Source organism: Eublepharis macularius, chromosome 2 (genome assembly GCF_028583425.1).
Source record: "Eublepharis macularius isolate TG4126 chromosome 2, MPM_Emac_v1.0, whole genome shotgun sequence".
NCBI classification, from domain to species: Eukaryota; Metazoa; Chordata; class Lepidosauria; order Squamata; family Eublepharidae; genus Eublepharis; species Eublepharis macularius.
Window position 1 is genome coordinate 79,156,274 of NC_072791.1, and position 17,950 is coordinate 79,174,223.

Genomic DNA, 17,950 nt, shown 5'->3' on the forward strand with positions numbered 1-17,950 from the left:
TAGAACTGTGGATAGAAGCGGCTCCTTGAGGGACGGGGAGGCGAACTCAGGTTTTCGAGAGAGGGCATCTGCCCACTTGTTCTGGGAGCTGGGAATGTAGGTAATGGTAAAGTTAAAACGGGAGAAAAACAGGGACCATCGAATCTGCCTCTGATTCAATCTACGAGCAGTCTGTAGGTACTCGAGATTCCGATGGTCTGTGCGAACTTGCACGGGGTGCCTGGCACCCTCTAGGTGGTGCCGCCAGACCTCAAACGCTGATTTAATTGCCAGGAGCTCCCTCTCCCAGATGGTGTAGTTTTTTTCGGCTGCGTTGAGTTGCCGGGAGTAGTAGGCGCAGGGTCGTAGAGGGCCCGCGGCAGTGTCTTGCTGGGATAACACAGCGCCAAGCACGACACTAGAGGCATCAGTCTCGACCACAAAGGGTATGCTTGGGTCTGGGTACCGTAGGAGCGGCTCCGTTGCAAACCGGGTTTTTAGCTGCTGGAAGGCCTGTTGCGCTTCTACTGTCCAGCGGAAGGGTTCTCGGGGCCGTAGCAACTTGGTGAGGGGCACTGTTAGGAGAGCAAAGTTTGGGATGAATTGCCGATAGTAGTTGGCGAAGCCAAGGAACCTCTGAATGTCTTTCCGATTTCGAGGTGCCTGCCAAGACAGCACTGCCTCCACCTTTTGGGGGTCCATCTTTATGCCCTGTGGGGTGATGAGATGCCCTAGGAATTCGACAGTATCTAAGTCAAAGGCACACTTCTCCAACTTAGCATACAGGCCATGTTGCCTCAGGCGTTGGAGGACAGCCCGAACATGTTTGGTGTGTTCAGCGGGGTCCTGGGAGAAGATCAGGATATCATCGAGGTAAATTATCACAAAGTGATCCAGCAAGTCCCGGAAGACATCATTCATGAAGCGCTGGAACACAGCTGGGGCATTACAGAGGCCAAAGGGCATGACTAAGTACTCATACTGGCCATACTGGGTACGAAACGCAGTCTTCCACTCATCTCCAGGGCGTATACGCACCAAATTGTAGGCGCCTCGCAGATCGAGCTTGGTGTACCTTTGGGTCCCCCGTAATCGGTCCAGTAGTTCTGGGATCAGTGGCAGTGGGTAGCGGTCCCTTATGGTGATGCGATTGAGGGCCCGGTAATCATTACATAGGCGCAATTCCCCGGATTTCTTTTTTACAAACAAGACAGGGGCTGAGGTAGGGGAAGTGGATGGACGGATGAATTCTCTTTGCAAATTCTTGGCCAAAAACTCTTGTAGGGCTCCTCGCTCAGGTTCTGATAGGGAATACAACCGCCCAGTGGGCAAGGGGGCATCAGGAATAAGGTGGATGGCGCAATCATATGGCCGGTGTGGGGGCAACCGGTCGGCGCCTTTCTCTTGGAAGACATCCTGGAACTCTGCATATTTGGCTGGGAGTGCAGACAGATCTGAACTGGTGCTCCCTCCCAGGAGCACAGAGGGCGCCTCATGGGGACATGGGGTCTGGAAGCGCAGGTTCTGCTTGCTCCACTCAATCAAGGGGTCATGCTTCTTCAACCAGGACATCCCCAGCACTACCCGGAAGTGAGGCATAGCAGCGATGTCAAAGCTGAGCTGTTCCTGATGGTTCCCTATGTGCAGACCTAGAAGGTGGGTTTCCTGAGTAACTGGACCCGAGCGTAGAGGCCGACCATCGATGGCTTCCACCAAAACTGGCGTCTTTTTGGTGTGTGTCGGCACTTGGTGTTGCCTGACAAATTGGGCATCCATATAGGACTGGGCGGCTCCAGAATCGACCATGGCGTACACCAACAGCCAGCGCCCCCCTGGTAGCTGTAGCTTCACGGGGATCAGAAGATGCTGGGGCCCAATGTCAGGGGGCTTTTGGTGTTCTATGGGGGGTCCAGAATGGTAGGGGTGGCCTCCCCTTAAACCCTGGGGTGTAATGCTGACAGCCGAGGCTTTCACTTCCCTGGGCTCTGGGGTCAGGCTTCGGGACAAGTAGGAGCAGGGGTTGGATCCCACAGCAGGTGGTTGGCTTTCGGAGTGGCAACGTACTTCCTTGCGGCCCTGCCGTCGACTCTCCAGGCGACCGTCGATACGCAGGCAGAGTAAGATCAGGGCTGGGAGATTTGGAGGGCGCTCAACTCAGGCCACTTCATCTAGCACCTCCTCAGACAAGCCCTCCAGGTACTGGTCCATGAGTGCGGCCTCATTCCAGCCCAGGTCCTGTGCCAATAGCTGGAAGTCCGTGGTATAGTCCCTCAGAGTACCTGGCCCCTGCCGCAGCCGCCAAATGTGGCGGTTGGCCCGCTCTGCCTTCAGAGGGTCTGCAAAGATAGCCTTCAAGTGTGCCACAAAATCAGCAAGACTACTCAGCAGTGGTGAATTCATGAGCAGTAAAGGTGTCACCCATTTGGCAGCGTTCCCCTTTAAAAGGCTTAATACAAAACCGACCTTGGTCTTGTCATCAGGAAAATCTTGAGCCCGCAGCTCCATGTAGAGCTGACACTGTGCCAGGAATACAGGGAACTCTTCAACATTCCCTGCAAACTTCTCTGGAGGCTGCACTGGGCATTTCTGGGGAGGTGCAGGACCTGGCCTCAGGGTTACCTGCTGCTGCAACAAGGCTATGGTCTGGGTTAATTGCTGCACCTGTGTCTGCAGCCACTGGGTCTGGGCAGCAAGGTCAGTAGCAACAGCAGTGCCTTCCTCCATTGTGCTGGAGAATTTTGAGGGTGGCTTCAAACTGTCCTGCTTCCAGAGGTTGCTGAGTCTGCAGAGTGCTGCTGACAGGTAACAAGGTCCAGCTGGCAAGGCGAGGAATGTGCAAAGTCCGTAAATCAAGGGAGTAGTCGAGGACAGGCCGGGTCGGAGGTCAGAGAGACAGTTCCAAGGAATCAAACACAGGCAGTACAGGAGCAGCTTAGAGAACTCGTTGAAGCCACGCCGAAGGGTGCCCTCCCTCTGGCTTTTATACTCTAAGGGCATTCGGTAAGCTCGCACAGCTGCTTCAAGTCTCCTTCTCTGGAGCCCCTCCTTCCTCTGAGAAGGCTGGCCTGTTCAGAGCCCGGAGGCGTGCAGATTGACGTCGGGTCTGTAAGTCTCTTCTGTCCCTGCTACGCCGACGTTGCTCTTGGTAGTCTGGAGATGTTGGAGGGGATAAGGAAGCTGGCTGCATCTGGGCCGGTGGCTCTGGGTGGGGAAGGGGAGCTTCTGGTTGGGATACAGCCTCTGACCGTTCAGCTGTGGTTGGCTGCTGGGAGACAGGCTGCTCCTCCCCAGGAGGAGCAAGGCTGTCAGCAAGCGTCTGCTGTTCCAGTTCCTCCTCCTCAGAGGACTCATCAAGCTCAGGGTGTACTATGACACCAGGGCCCGGTACTGGTGCACCCACATTGAGTAGTGGCCCAGTGGGCGGCCCGGGTGGAGGCAGGCATCTCATCATCTCCTGGATGCCTCCCAACATCTGTTCCATTCCATCTTTGATGTTGTCCAACTCTCCCCAGATGGCTTGCACTTCCTCTCAAACTTCTCAGAGGGATTCGGGTCGATCTGGGTTGCTTGGCTCACCCTTGTTCGACTCCTCATAATCTCCCCCCTGTTCCGTCATCGTCAGGGTTCGTGGGTGTTTCCTCAGGGTTGATTGGTACCTGCTCGAGGACTTCCACAGGGTAGGTCACGCTGAGGTTAAACAGCTTTCCCCTTCGTCTCAACTCGTCTCGCTTTCAGTGGCTGTCCGACTCTTGCAATGCCTATTCTCAGGAAAGATTTGTCAGCAAGTTCAGGTGGATCATGCCCAACTTGGAATGGGCTCTGAGTCCTTTTGGCACTTCCCCCCCAGGGCCCCGTGTCTGGCCAGGGCTGGATGGCAGTCCCTCTGGGGGCTCAAGAGTTCCCTTATCTGCTTCATCTGGCATGATGCAGGTGGCGGAACTCCAGGTCTTTGTTTCAGAGGGCTTTAGGGACTTCTGCCAAAATGTCAGGTCTTGCCAGATAAGTCCCCAAGCACTTAATTTAATTTAATTTAATTTAAATTTATTAGATTTGTATTTTATCCTCCCCATGACAGCAGGCTCAGGGTGGATCTCAATTTAAATACAAGTTAAAATTACAGCAGATAATTCATATTATTTAAAACTATAAATTAAAAACATCCAAACATTTAAAATACATACACACCTATATACAGCGGCACAGTAAAATGCACTATACATAGTCACAAAGAACAACCCTTTAGTCAGCACCAGTGCATTAGGAAGTATTCAATAGATGGAGATGTCACCAGTAGGGAGGGCACAGCCCATGCTCAACCCGATAGTGGGGGAGACTCCGCCTAGCATCAACCATACACCTGGCAGAACAGCTCTGTCTTACAGGCCTGGCAGAAAGATAACAAATCCTTCCGGGCCCTGGTCTCATTAGACAGAGCGTTCCACCAGGCTGCGGCCAGGATAGAAAAAGCCTTGGCCCTAGTCGATGCCAGGTGGGCCTCCCTAGGGACCTTCAACAGATGTTTACTAGTGGAGCGAAGAGTCCTCCAGGGTTCATATGGGGAGAGGTGGTCCCGCAGATACACTGGTCCCAGTCCGCATAGGGCTTTATAGGTTAATACCAAAACCTTGAACCTGATTCAGTACTCCACCAGTAACCAGTGCAGCTGGCACAATACCGGCGTTATGTGTGTGCATCTTGGTGTTCCGGTGATGACCTGTGCCACTGCATTCTGCACCAGCTGTAATCGCTGGATCAGGTTCAAGGGAAGCCCAGCGTAGAGCATGCTACAGTAGTCTAACCTAGAGGTGACCATTGCCTGGACCACTGTAGTCAAGTTGCGGGGCAAAAGATAAGGGGCAAGCTGCCTGGTCTGTCGAAGGTCTGTCACTGCAGACACTCAGGTGTATGAGTTAAAGTTACTTTTATTAAAGAGATATATCAGTATCAAGGTACTCAGACAGGCAGAAGTGACACAAGGTGGAAGAGCAGTGTTAATTATAGGGGGACGTTCCTGCCCCTGGGAATGGGAGACCATTAGGGTTTTGGGACAAAGGGTTCAGGCCTACCTGGGGGAGAAGGGAACGGGGAGGAATGAGTTCACTACAGTTCTCAGGGAGGACTGGCTCTGGCTGGCGCTCCAAGGCCACGTTCTCATGCTGGCTGGGAAATCGAAAGCAAAATACCTGCAAGATAAGCAGCTAACAACCAAACAGCAATTAAGTTCCCTTTACACATTCTCAGAGGATCAGAGCATTATACCTAGAAGAAACCATGGCAGATATACTGGGGTGTATCTGACACAGCCATTGTTTCTCATCACTCAAAGCTTTGATTCCATTTCTTCTCTCCTTTGTGTAATCTATGAATATTGATTCAGGCTATATCTCATGTTTGAATAACTAGAAAGCTCCAGTTTTGTCAATACACCTCTTGGTCCAGTACATCTTCAATAATATTGTCTGATTTCCCATCAACTTCTAATATACCTCTGGAAGTGGGTACAAAGAACATTTGACTTTTCCTCTTTTCACATTGGATTAGAATCTGGGATACCTAGTTCTGAAACCCCACTCTATCATGGAAGTTAGTTGTGTGACCTTGGGCCAATTACACATACTCAGCCTAACCTATCTCACAGGGTTATTGTGAGGATAAAATGGAGAAGAAGAGAATGATGTAGGACTCTTGAATCTTCATTGGTGGAAAAGGCAGGATATAAATTAAGTATATGAATACTCAGATAAGATGTAGAAGGGACTGTGAACATTTTCTCTCCCACTAATTTCCTAAATTGATTCGTATTAAAATGCTGTTGTGAGAGATCCCCTAGGGGGTGGCAACTGCCCAGCCCTTTCTGGATGGAAATAAGCCTTACTCTCTTTATTATCAGCTAGTTAGATCAATATATAAAAAACCCTAGTATTGGAAAGCCATGGGTACTCTCAGATTAGTGTCTTATCCAGAAAAAAGTTGCATCCTTGAAGGGTCTTGTTGCAGGTTGCCTTTGTTGTGTTCTTAATGCCAGGCATCAGAATAAGGAGGCAGAATAGTTAGCACACTTTAATAACTCTGGTTCATCAACAGTCTTAGAGCATTCCCACACTGGAAACTACACTTGCGCAGACCAGCCACTCGAAACAGGATTTTCTTAGCTTCTACACCAGGGGTGGCCAAATTTGCTTAATGTAAGAGCCACACAGAATAAATATCAGATGTTTGAGAGCTGCAAGACATGATGCATTGAAGTGACTTCAGGTGAAGAGGGGGGTTTGGGGGAGTGTCCTGAAAGTGACATCACATGGAAAGAAGGAAGGAAGGAAGGAAGGAAGGAAAAAAGGAAAAAAGGAAAAGGAAGGGAAAGACATAGAATGAAAGAAGGAAAGGAGGGATGGAAAGAAAGGAGGAAAGGGGAGGGAAATAAATTGAACTAAAATAAAATGTATGGCCATGGCAACACTCAGACCTCTGGGAGCCGCACAATATGTCTAGAAGAGCCACATGTGGCTCCCAAGCCACAGTTTTGCCACTCCTGTTCTAGACTATTAAGAGGGGAAAGCTCCCACACAGACTGCTCCGAGCCAGTTCTTCCCACCGCAGCTAGTCATGTGGTAAGAGAGCTCGCTCCCTCCTTCCCCAGTTTGTTTTTTGCTGCTGCGAGAGACAGACATCTTTTTCTGAGCTTCGGCTTCACCTATTGCGTACTTAGCAGTTTGTTGTACATAGTTAGATGTTAATCATTTAGAAGTAGTCACAGTTGGAGTTTGTAGTAAAACAAAAGAAAAAATTAAAAAGAGAAATGGTGAGCAACGCGGGCAACACAGTGAGTTCATTCGTGGTGAAGGCTCCCTTCTGCTCCCTCTCTTCTTCTCTTGCAATTATGGAAGTGGTGGATAAGTCCCTATTTAAGAAATGCACAAGTTGTGGCACTAAAATGGCAAAACCAGATAGCCACTTCTTGTGCCTAGCATGCTTGGGGGAGAGCCATGTGGTGGCAAAGTGCAAGCATTGCCAGTTGTTTACCCCAAAGGTGAGGGGTGAGAGAGCATCCCGCTTGAAGGCCATGTTTTGGGGAAAGGCTCTGTCCAGTGTTAGCAGCCCGGCAGCTAAGATATCTGCCTCGGCAGAGCACGCAACAAGATCTGCTTCCAAGCCAGCTACAGCCTCGGAACCGAGACCAGCGGGTTCCACTTCAGATCTGAAGAACCAATCTCATGGTCAGACCTGAAGGCGCTCTCGATCGCGTGAAACTGCGGTATCAAACTGATCAGTGGCGAGTGTCATACCAGTGGAAGCGACGATGCCAGCAATTAGCCATGAAAGTTCGGGTTCAATGGGAGCTGTAGAGGCTGAAAGGACCCAGTCCAAACTGCCTCCTAAGAAACACAAGGATAAAACAAAACATGCTGAGAAAGATAAACACTGTCGAAGATCTCGGAACTGGGGCAAACTTTCGGATCCTTCCTTGCCGTCTTCTGAGCTGCAGAGGCGCTCGCCTGGCGCAGACGAACCCCGCAGACAATCCAGCTCTAGATCTGCGGCATCGGGGGATGACACCGAGAGGGGAAGAGGACACCGAAGAGACGCGTTTCCCCCCAGAGGGGTACAGCGGATGTATCAACACCCTCCTTGGTACCCCTCCAGCAGATTATTTCCAGGGGATAGGTATCATCACTATCATTACACCTCTTTGCTGTCCCGAAGGTTGGCAGGTTCCAAATCTGTGCACCTCTCTGACCCGGACTGGTACTCGGGGATGCGTGAGATACCATTGGATCTGAGGTCGGGTGACTCGAACTCTGACATAGAACTGGTTGAGACAACGTGTAGTCCGAGTATGACATCTGAACCAGCTCTGATACAGGCCATGGGAGACGTGGATCATGATTCCCCCAGCATGGATTTCAAACTCTACATGGAACAGATGCTACGTATGGCTAAGTCCCTCAGTATTGATGTCTCTAAGGTGCAACAAAAGCCTAGGGACAGTATCCTGAAATACATCTATTCTGACACTCCGGAGACAGTTTTCCAATTATCAAGGGATTTGTGGATATTATGGAAAGCCTGTGGCAGAAACCAGCCTCTACCCCGGCAACAACAAAGAAAATAGAAGCCTTGTACAAAACAGGACAAATGTCCTTACCTGTTTACACACCTGATGGCTTCATCGATGATAGCTGAAGAACTGCAAACCAAATACAGGCAAGGCAGCTTCCTGACACCTGCTGACAAAGGGAAGAAATTAGATGCCTTAGGAAGGAAAGTTTACTCAGGCTCAGCCCTCACAGTAAGGATGGCAAACTACCTGGCCATTATGAGTGAATACCAAATCTTCCTATGGCAGAAGATGGCCATTTTCATGGAGGTTATGCCAGAAGAGAAGAAACCCTTGGCTAAGCTGATTTTTGATGAAGCCATGATGCTCTCCAGGCAGCAGATTAGTGCTAGTCAGCATGTCCTCGATGATGCGGCCAGATGACTCAACACTGCAGTTGTCCTAGGCAGACATGCGTGGCTCAGGTCGACTGCACTACCTCTAGAAACCAGACTGAAGATAGAAGACATGACTTTTGAAGGGGCTACCCTGTTTTCGGATAAAACAGATGAGTATATGTCTAAGAAAAAGACAGGAAAACAGCAAAGTCCTATGGGATCCTCCCACCTGGATCTGGAGGCCAGAATTACCGATGGAGAGGCAGACAAGATTACCAGCAGTGTAGGGATTACAGACCATACCAGTTCCAGCCCTATCAACCCCCGTATCCTACCAGACTGCCCTACTCCAACCAATCTCAGTCCAGGAGGAAACAGTTTGGATATTCTAAGACTGATCATCAAGGGCAGTCGAGCAAAGAAGCAACCCAACCTCAGAAAAACCAATTCTGACTAGATGTCCAGACCCGTGGGGTTACACTGCTCTTTGAGAGCAGATTGTCTAAGTTCTCGCAGGCTTGGGAAGATATTTCTAATGATGCTTAGGTTCTTTCTATCATTAAAGTGGGTTACCATTTAGAGTTTAATAATTTGCCTCCTACTTCTTTACCACTGTTTGCCCTTAATAATACTATGCCTGAATTGCAAGACGAAATCCAATCGCTCCTGACAAAAGGAGCCCTCCAAGAGGTGTGGAGGTCAGAAACTCTGTTTGGGTTCTTCTCCTGGTTTTTCTTGGTAGACAAGAAGGATGGGGGCAAGAAGCCCATCCTTGACCTGAGAAACTTCAATGAATACCTTAGAATTTCTAAATTTAGGATGGTCACGCTGCCTTGTGTTATTGGAATGCTAGCACGATACGTGGTTTGCAGTTATAGACCTTCAAGATGATTTTTTTTAATATCCTGGAAATCTTCTTCATATTTTTTAAAAATATTTTATTAATTTTCAATAAAGCAGTATAAGCAAAACAATATATAACAATACATAACTAACTTCAAATAACAAATTACAAGTTGGCAACAATTATTATATATCCATCCAATTAATGAATACAAGGTATAATTAAGATCTTATTAAGTCAGCAATTAGAGCAGTTATAATTCAAGAAAAATATATTATATTCCCTTTGCCATATTATAATTCAGCTATTCAAATTTCAGGGTTTATAATTGTGTAATAAGGAAGTTTTGAAACTAGCAGATCATTCTTAGATACGAAATCCAGAAAGGGGTACTACTTTGCATAAAAATCTGTAGATTTAGATGGGTTCATTAATAGCTACATTCTCTCTGTTATTTTTTCCATAGTAAGTTGTTCCCACACTTTCAAATACCATGTGTTAAGGTTAGGTGGGAAGTGTGATTTCCACCTGGATGCTATCGCATTCTTGGCAGCAGCCAAGAATGTTAATATTAAGTCTTTCTTCAACTGTGGCACTGTCAAATTTTCCCACACATCTAAAAAAATTAATTCCAGTTGCAAAGGTATGGTGTAGGATGTGATTAAAAAGATTTTATGAAGAACTGCATGCCAAAATTCTGCAATGTATTTACACTCCCACCAACAATGTGCAAATGACCCTTGCTCACCACAATTCTTCCAACAGAGAGGGGATCTGCTTGGATAAATTTTTGCCAATTTCTGGGGGGTGAGGTACCATCTGTGGATGATTTTGTAAGTCTGAAGCTTCACATTAATCACTGAAGAGTTAGCCAACTTAGAAGACCAAATCTGTTCCCAGTCACTTGGTGTAAAATCTAATCCACAATCTTGTTGCCATCTGTTTTGCATTACCATATTCTGTGTTCTCTTAATACTTATTAACACATTATAAATTTTAGATAATAAACCTTTACGATTAAATGTGGGTACAGCCAAATGATTTTCAAATTCAGTTTTGGGCTTGGTCATTATCTCTTTTATCCCAAGTTCATTTAAAAGAACATAAGAACGTAAGAACATAAGCAAAGCCATGTTGGATCAGGCCAGTGGCCCATCCAGTCCAACATTCTGTCACACACAGTGGCTAGAAATCCAGTGCCATCTAAAGGACTGTCAGTGAGGCCAGGACACCAGAAGCCCTCCCACTGCCTTCCTTCCAGCACCAAGACAACAGAGCACCACCTCCCCACAAAGAGAATACCATCTATCTCCTGTGGCTAATAGCCACTGATGGACCTCTGCTCCATATATTTGTCCAGTCCCCTCTTGAAGCTGGCAATGCTTGTAGCTGCCACCACCTCCTGTGGCAACGAATTCCATGTGTTTATCACCCTTTGTGTAAAGTAGTATTTTCTTCTATCTGTTCTAACCCGACTGCTCAATAATTTCATAGAGTGCCCACGAGTTCTTGTATTGTGAGAAAGGGAGAAAAACACATCTTTCTCTATCTTCTCTAACCCGTGCATTATCTTGTAAACCTCTATCATGTCTCCCCTCAGTCGTCTTTTCTCCAGGCTAAAGAGCCCCAAGCGCCTCAATCTTTCCTCATAGGGAAAGTGTTTCAACCCTTTAATCATTTTAGTTGCCCTTCTCTGTACTTTTTCCAGTGCTATGTTATCTTTTTTAAGGTGTGGCGACCAGAACTGTACACAGTACTCCAAATGAGGCCTCACCATCGATTTATATTAAAGGTAGCTTAATTGAAAATAGAAGAACCAAGGCACTTCTCTCCCTACTCTGTGGTCTAATTCCGTTTTGTCTATTAAACCATCTTTAGTTGCTACATCCAACAGCCTCATACACCTTAAGCTGTCCCAGGTTTTTAATGTGGTTATATTGTGTTGGAGAGGTAAACCTTCATGAGACGTTATTACTGAATGTCTAGATATCTTCGGTATTAACTTACTCTTGTATCTATCCCAGTAGCTTAGAAGAGCTCTAAGAAATATGTTCTGAGCTATTAAAGGGGGACAAAGATTTTGTTTAGACCAGAACACCTCAAGAATCATTTTCGGTTGGTGGAATATATTCAGAATGTCAATCCAGTCTGATTGGCCTTTATATTTTAAAATTTGAATCACATCTGATAGCCTAGCCTCAGCATTATAAAATTCGATGTCCGGATAATTGAAGCCCCCCTGGGAGGTCCGGTTACGTAGAATTTTAAAAACAATTCTGGGACGCTTATATTTCCATAAAAATTGGTTTAAAGCTGCTTGACTTTGCTTTAGATTTTTTGGGGGGATATCTATTGGGATAGTTCTAAATAAAAATATCAATTTAGGAAGAATAAATGATTTTATTAAGTGGTACCTATCGTACCATGATAATTTTTGTTTGTTCCATTTAAAAAGCATAGATTTAATTTCTTTCATTTTTTGAACATGGTTAATTTGAAGTAGTTAAACTGGATTAGATGGAATATTTATACCTAGATAATGTAGGTGTGATTTAACCCATTGGTATTTGTATTGTTAGCGTATTACATCGCTTGTACTTTCCGCTAAATTTATAGATAAAATATTGGACTTACTTTGGTTTATCTTCAGTCCCGAGACTTGTTTAAATCGAGATAATTCCTCATGAAGATATTGCAGAGATGTTTCTGGATGAGTGATAAATAATAAAATATTGTCTGCGAATAAACTTAACTTAAAAAAACGCTTTTATTAGTTACTATACCTTGAATTTGGGTGTTTTTTCTTATTGCTTCTGCCAGTGGTTCAATCCCCAAAAAGAATTGGGGATAAGGGGCAGCCTTGACGTGTACCACATTAGAGATTTAAAAAATCTGATGATGTATCATTAATTCTAATTTTTGCTCGTGGACAAGCATATATTGCTTTTATAGCTTGCAAAAAATTATTACCAAAGTTCATTTGAGAGAGAAGTGCTTGTAAGTAAGGGGTCTCCAGGGTATCAAAAGCCTTTTCTATGTCTAACGACAGGAACATAGTTTGTATTTGACAATGTTTGCTGAATGATAAGATATTTAAAGCTTTATATATATTTTCTGATATATCTCTACTAGGTATAAAGCCAACCTGATCACCATGAATATAATTTCCAATGAATAAATTGAGTCGTTCTGCCAATATGGAGGTAAAAATTTTATAGTCTACATTTAACAATGATATTGGCCAATATGAGCCTGGGTTTGAGGGATTTTCCCCTTCCTTGGGAATCATTGTTATTGTCGCTTCTGGTCAGGTTAAAGGAAGGGTTCCCGATTCAAATACATTATTACATGCTTGTAGCAATGGTGGAGCCAATACAGAAGCAAATTTCTTGTAGAATTTGGCCGGATACCCGTCAGGTCCTGAAGCTTTATTACACTTTAATTTTTTTATAGAGTCTAATATTTCTATAGTAGATATAGGATTATCCATTATATGGCAATGCACTTCTGTTAATTTCTTAATATTTTTATGAGTTAACATATATTCTTTAATTTTTGCCTTATCAGGTTTGGTTGATGAGTACAAGTTTAAGTAAAAAATTTTAAATACCTGGAGTACATCACTAGACCTAGTATATATCTGCCCGATGGTGTTTTGAATAAATTTGATAGTTCTATTAATTTTTTTCTCTTTTACCTTCCAGGAGATACAGCGTAGTGTCATAGGTGAATGACACCAGTACTTTTGTTTTAAAAACAGAAGATTTTTTTGGATTTTATGAGTCTCTAAAGAGTCCACTGCTTTACGTTCATGTAGTAATTGTTTATAAAATTTTTTACTGCCCCTTTCCTTATGTAAACACTCTAGGTGTTGAATTTTATCCAAAATGTTTTGTCTTTTGAAGCTTTCTCTTTTTATTTAAATAAGCTGATAATGCTATTAATTGGCCCCTTAACACTACTTTAAGAGCATCCCATATTATCTGTGGGGAGATTGTCTCTGTTTGATTGTCTTTAAGATATTGATTGATATATTGTTCAATTGTTGTAACATTGCTCTCATTGAGTATTAAATTTTTATTGAATGTCCAGTGTTTCTCTTTTTTGTGTTTTGGGTCTATTGATAGCACACAGCTCACTCATGCGTGATCGGAATATTCTATATTCCCTATTTTTGCTTGTTGCATATGATCAGTCAGGTTGCTAGACAAAAGAATGTAATCAATTCTAGTGTATATCCCATGGCGTGGGGAGTAGTATGTATAGTCCCTATCCAGCTTATTTATTTCTCTCCACATATCCACTAGGTGGTATTGGTTAAACAACGTGGGCAGTTTCATATCTTGGATTTTTTAGGTTTTTTGAGTTTTTTATTATGGCTATAGGAAGATCTGTCCAAATTATGATTCACTATATAGTTGAGATCCCCTCCAGCTATTACTGGTCCTTCCTGGAAATCCTTTAATTTTTGAAACACTTTTTCTATAGAGTCTAATTGATTAGTATTAGTTGCATAAACTGAGGCTAGCAAGACTACCTGCCCATTTAATTGTCCTTTAACAAACAAAAATCTTCCTCTTGGATCTTTTAAGTTGGCTTTATGTGTAAATTAAATATTTTTTGATAATAAAATTGCAACGCCCCGAGATTTAGAAGAGCCTTTGGTGTGGAACTGAGTTTGTATCCATGATGCTTTTTTCGCTAAACTAGACAGGACCCTCTTTCTCTTTATTAAGTTGTTTAAGTCACATACATTTTGAGAAATTATCTGCAATCTCGATTGTGATGTCATCTCAGAGCAACAACAGATATTAGAAATGCCCCTTAAAGTAGTTGTCTAATAGCCTTTCTGCTTAAGCATATCTTCTCAATATATTATAATAAAAACAATATTTCCTTAATCGTAGTCAACTATTATATGTTTAAATTACAATTATTTGACAATTTCCTTAAAGTAATTCACTCCTTAAACTTGAGATATCAGTCTGTCTAGCTGCCCTATCACTATAAGAGTCTATATCAAGGGGTTACTTCGATAACCAATTTGAACTACTCTATTATCTTTAACTATAATAATATATTCACTATGTAATAAACTATTTCACTAAGAAGCCTTGTGTGTGTTTGTGTGTGTGTGTATAAAATTATTTTGCAATAATACCTTTAATAACAAGCTTTAATTCTATTATTTTTGCAGTAACAACTTTTAATAACAAGCTTAATTCACTATTTAAATTGTAAACACTCAGAATCTTGTATCAGAATAACTTAATGAACTTCTTTAACCTTTTTAACACTTTTATCACTTAATTTTAATTCTGTGGAACCTTGTATTCTTAATTATTAACTATTTAACTATTTTATTAAATCATTTGAACAACTAACAATAAACAATAACTTACTTCTCTATTAATTTTTTTTAAAAAGAGATCACTTTACCTTATATTAATAAACTAACAATTTCTCTTAACAATTCAGATAAATCAAACACTTTATAATTTTGCTTTCAAACTTAACAAACACCAATTATCTATTTTTATATTTTTAACTACCAATATAGTTATTTTCTATAATAGTCTTTCTATAATCAAACTGCTAAACAGTCCTTAGTAGCCCTGTGAATGACTTCTTCACTGGAGCTACTGTAAATAAACAGTATAAAGGACTGTCTCTATTAGCAGCTATTAGGAAGGTCAACATTTCAACACCCTTACCTCCCCAAATTTAAAGAAAATATAATTAGACATAAACGTTCTGAAACATTAATATTTGACCAGTACTAAAATTCCATTGTGTAACATTTTTATAACGCTCTATTTTAGTTGCCATGAATAGGAATTTTGCTATTTTTAGTGTGGTTGTCGGTAAACTTCGCTTCCTCTTCTGCGAGCTTACTCCGTCTCCATAGCTACTTCTATGCCCATGTCTTGTAAAAAGCGAAGACCAGCCTCAGGATTCAAAATTAAATGCATCTTGCCATTAAAATGCATGTAAAATGGCGGCGCGGATGGGAGCCTAATGATACAGCTCCTGCTGTGGATGCAGCAATTAACACCTAATTAACACCTAAGTAACATCTAAATAACATCCAACTTAAGCTGCTGGAACTGTCGAGAGCTTGAGCTCACACCCGCTCGGCATGGACAACAGAGCTACTAATTTGCAATGGAAAATAACATCTGAACCAGGAGGTGAGCGGTGAGAGGAAGAGTCCCGGCACAGCTTGGAAGGTCGAATAAACATCAGTAGAAAGACCGTAAAGCTTTACCCACCAGCCGCCTTTGATGTGAGCTGGTGAGCCGAGGTGAGTTGAAAATGCTGTGCTGCAGGGGACCTCCTCAAATAAGACGCTGAAGCTAGAGAGAGAGCTACTACCTGCTATCAGGAGGTCTGCAGAGTGGCTGACGGTGCCTGCCTGCGGGGGCAGGGCCTGGAGTTTCGAAGGTGCCTGAGGACTGCCGAGGAGGGCCAAAGGCATCCAGGAAATATCCAGGGACTGCCGAGGCCTTTGAAGGTTGCTGGAGACACTGAAGCCCTAAAAGAACTACTGGAGACTCCTGAGAGTCAGACTTGAATGGGACTGTGCAAAGCACTTTATTATCAGACTTGTTGAAGAACTGGGGGGGGGGGGTTGCAGAGCTATTGAACTGTTTAAGGTTTTAGACCCATCTATAAGAATTATTATTGAGTGCTGGGAAGCCACTGGCACACAGCAACTAATTGCTGATTGCTTTATATATTATAGGTCATACTCCTTGTACAGCGGCCTTAATTTAATATTGCAAACTTAGAAAAAATATATATAGTCGTGGGTATGATTGGGTAGGGAATTGAATTGATGTAAAACTTGTTGCGTGGGAAAGGATATTGGCCGGGGGGTATTGTAGTTCCACCCATAGTATTAAATGTGGCTGTGGTTCAGAACCCAGACATAAGAGTATTAATTGATGGGCACAGAAGCATTGGTCTGAATCTTTATTATTATTATTATTATTTTTTGATAGGGCACTCCCCACTGATTAATGTCTGTATATTGTGATTAGCATTGCAATTGAAGAGAGCTAGTAGCTTGGACAAGCGGTGTGAGCAGCAGGGTGGTGGATGTGGAGAGTGGTCAGCATGGGGCCAGAGATCCCGGTCCTCTGGGGACGAGGGAGGTATGGCGGTGGGACCCAGGGAAGGATGAGAAGGACACAGAGATATGGTGAGGCTCGATGTCCTTCTAACCTGCATCTCATCCCGAGGCATGTTGAGTGTGGAGCTAGGAAATATAGCCCCCCTTCGACACTGATGTTGTGTAATGCCAAGTCCATAAATAACAAGACCAGAACATTGCACGATTATTTTGTGGCAAATGATGTTGACCTGGTATGCGTGACTGAGACCTGGGTGAGGGAGGGTGAGACGGTTGCCCTGAATGAACTAGTCCCACCTGGGTTCTCAGACCTTCATCAGTCCCGAACGGGAGGCTGGGGGGGAGGGGTGGCGATTCTTGTCCGAGAGTCTTTCTCCTTCAGGCCGCTCCCCATCCCAGAGATCTCTGGCATTGACAGTGTAGGTCTAGTGTGGGGCGCCGAGGAAAGTTTGGCCATATGTGTGGTGTACCGGCCGCCCAGCGCACCAGCAGATGCCCTGCCACATCTGCTAGAGGTGGCGGCTGGATGGGCCTTGGGACACTCAAAACTATTGGTATTGGGTGACTTCAACGTCCATGCTGACAATGACACCTCTAGTCAGGCTGTGGACCTGGTGTCCTCCATGGCTGCACTTGGACTTTCCGAGATTGTTTCGGCCCCTACACATCAAGCAGGCCACACGCTGGATTTGATCTTTGGGATGGGGATGGATGTGATGCTAGAAACAACTGAGTTGGTGCCATGGTCAGACCACGTGGTCCTGAAGGCTCGGCTGGATATCCCACCTCCCCGCTGCAAGGGCGGTGAGCTTATTTATGCTCGCCCGCAGAGATTTATGGATCCAATTGGTTTCCAGAATGCTCTGCGGAATCCGATGCTCCCTGGCAGCTCATTGGATGAGCTGGTGGAAGACTGGCAAGTCCGTCTTTCCAAAGCCATCGATGAAATCGCCCCCCGTCGCCCTCTCCGCCCCCGTACCAAACTAGCTCCCTGGTATACAGAGGAGCTACGTCGGAAGAAGCGGGAGCTGAGACGGCTAGAGCGAGTGTGGCGGCGGACTCGTGACGAAGAGGCAAGAGCATCTTATAGGGCGTTTATGAAGGCCTATGAGATGGCAGTGAAGGCTACAAAGAAAGAGTTCTATGCAGCCTCCATTGCATCAGCTAGCTCACGCCCAGCAAAACTGTTTAATGTGGTTCAGTCTCTGGTCTCCTTATCGGGACGGGGCCGTCAAAATTTAAATTCGGATATTAGCTGTGAGGCTTTTGGGAGCTTTTTTGCTGATAAAATCTTGTCTCTCCGCCGTGATCTCCCAGCCACAGTTGATACAGTGTGCGAACTGGAGGCCCCTTGGCCGCCTTCTGGGATGATATTAGACCATTTCAGTCCGCTCTCTGGGGATGAGATTGACAGGATCCTGCGAGCAGTTAGGCCTACCACATGCTCCTTGGACCCGTGCCCTTCGTGGCTGGTGAAGGCCAGCGTAGATGGGCTACGGGATGCCCTGGAGGCCATTGTCAACATGTCTCTGAGCTCTGGGATCTTCCAGGAAGCGTTG

The 17,950-nt window shown here is 44.6% G+C and overlaps 1 long non-coding RNA gene across 1 annotated transcript; it reads left to right on the forward strand.

The window, feature by feature from the left end:
* Nucleotides 1-2,900: 2,900 nt before the first annotated feature.
* On the forward strand, nucleotides 2,901-13,311 carry LOC129323582 (uncharacterized). The gene is made up of 3 exons (XR_008596462.1): nucleotides 2,901-2,979; nucleotides 12,389-12,459; nucleotides 12,961-13,311. It is a non-coding gene; the product is annotated as an uncharacterized LOC129323582 (long non-coding RNA).
* Nucleotides 13,312-17,950: the final 4,639 nt, after the last annotated feature.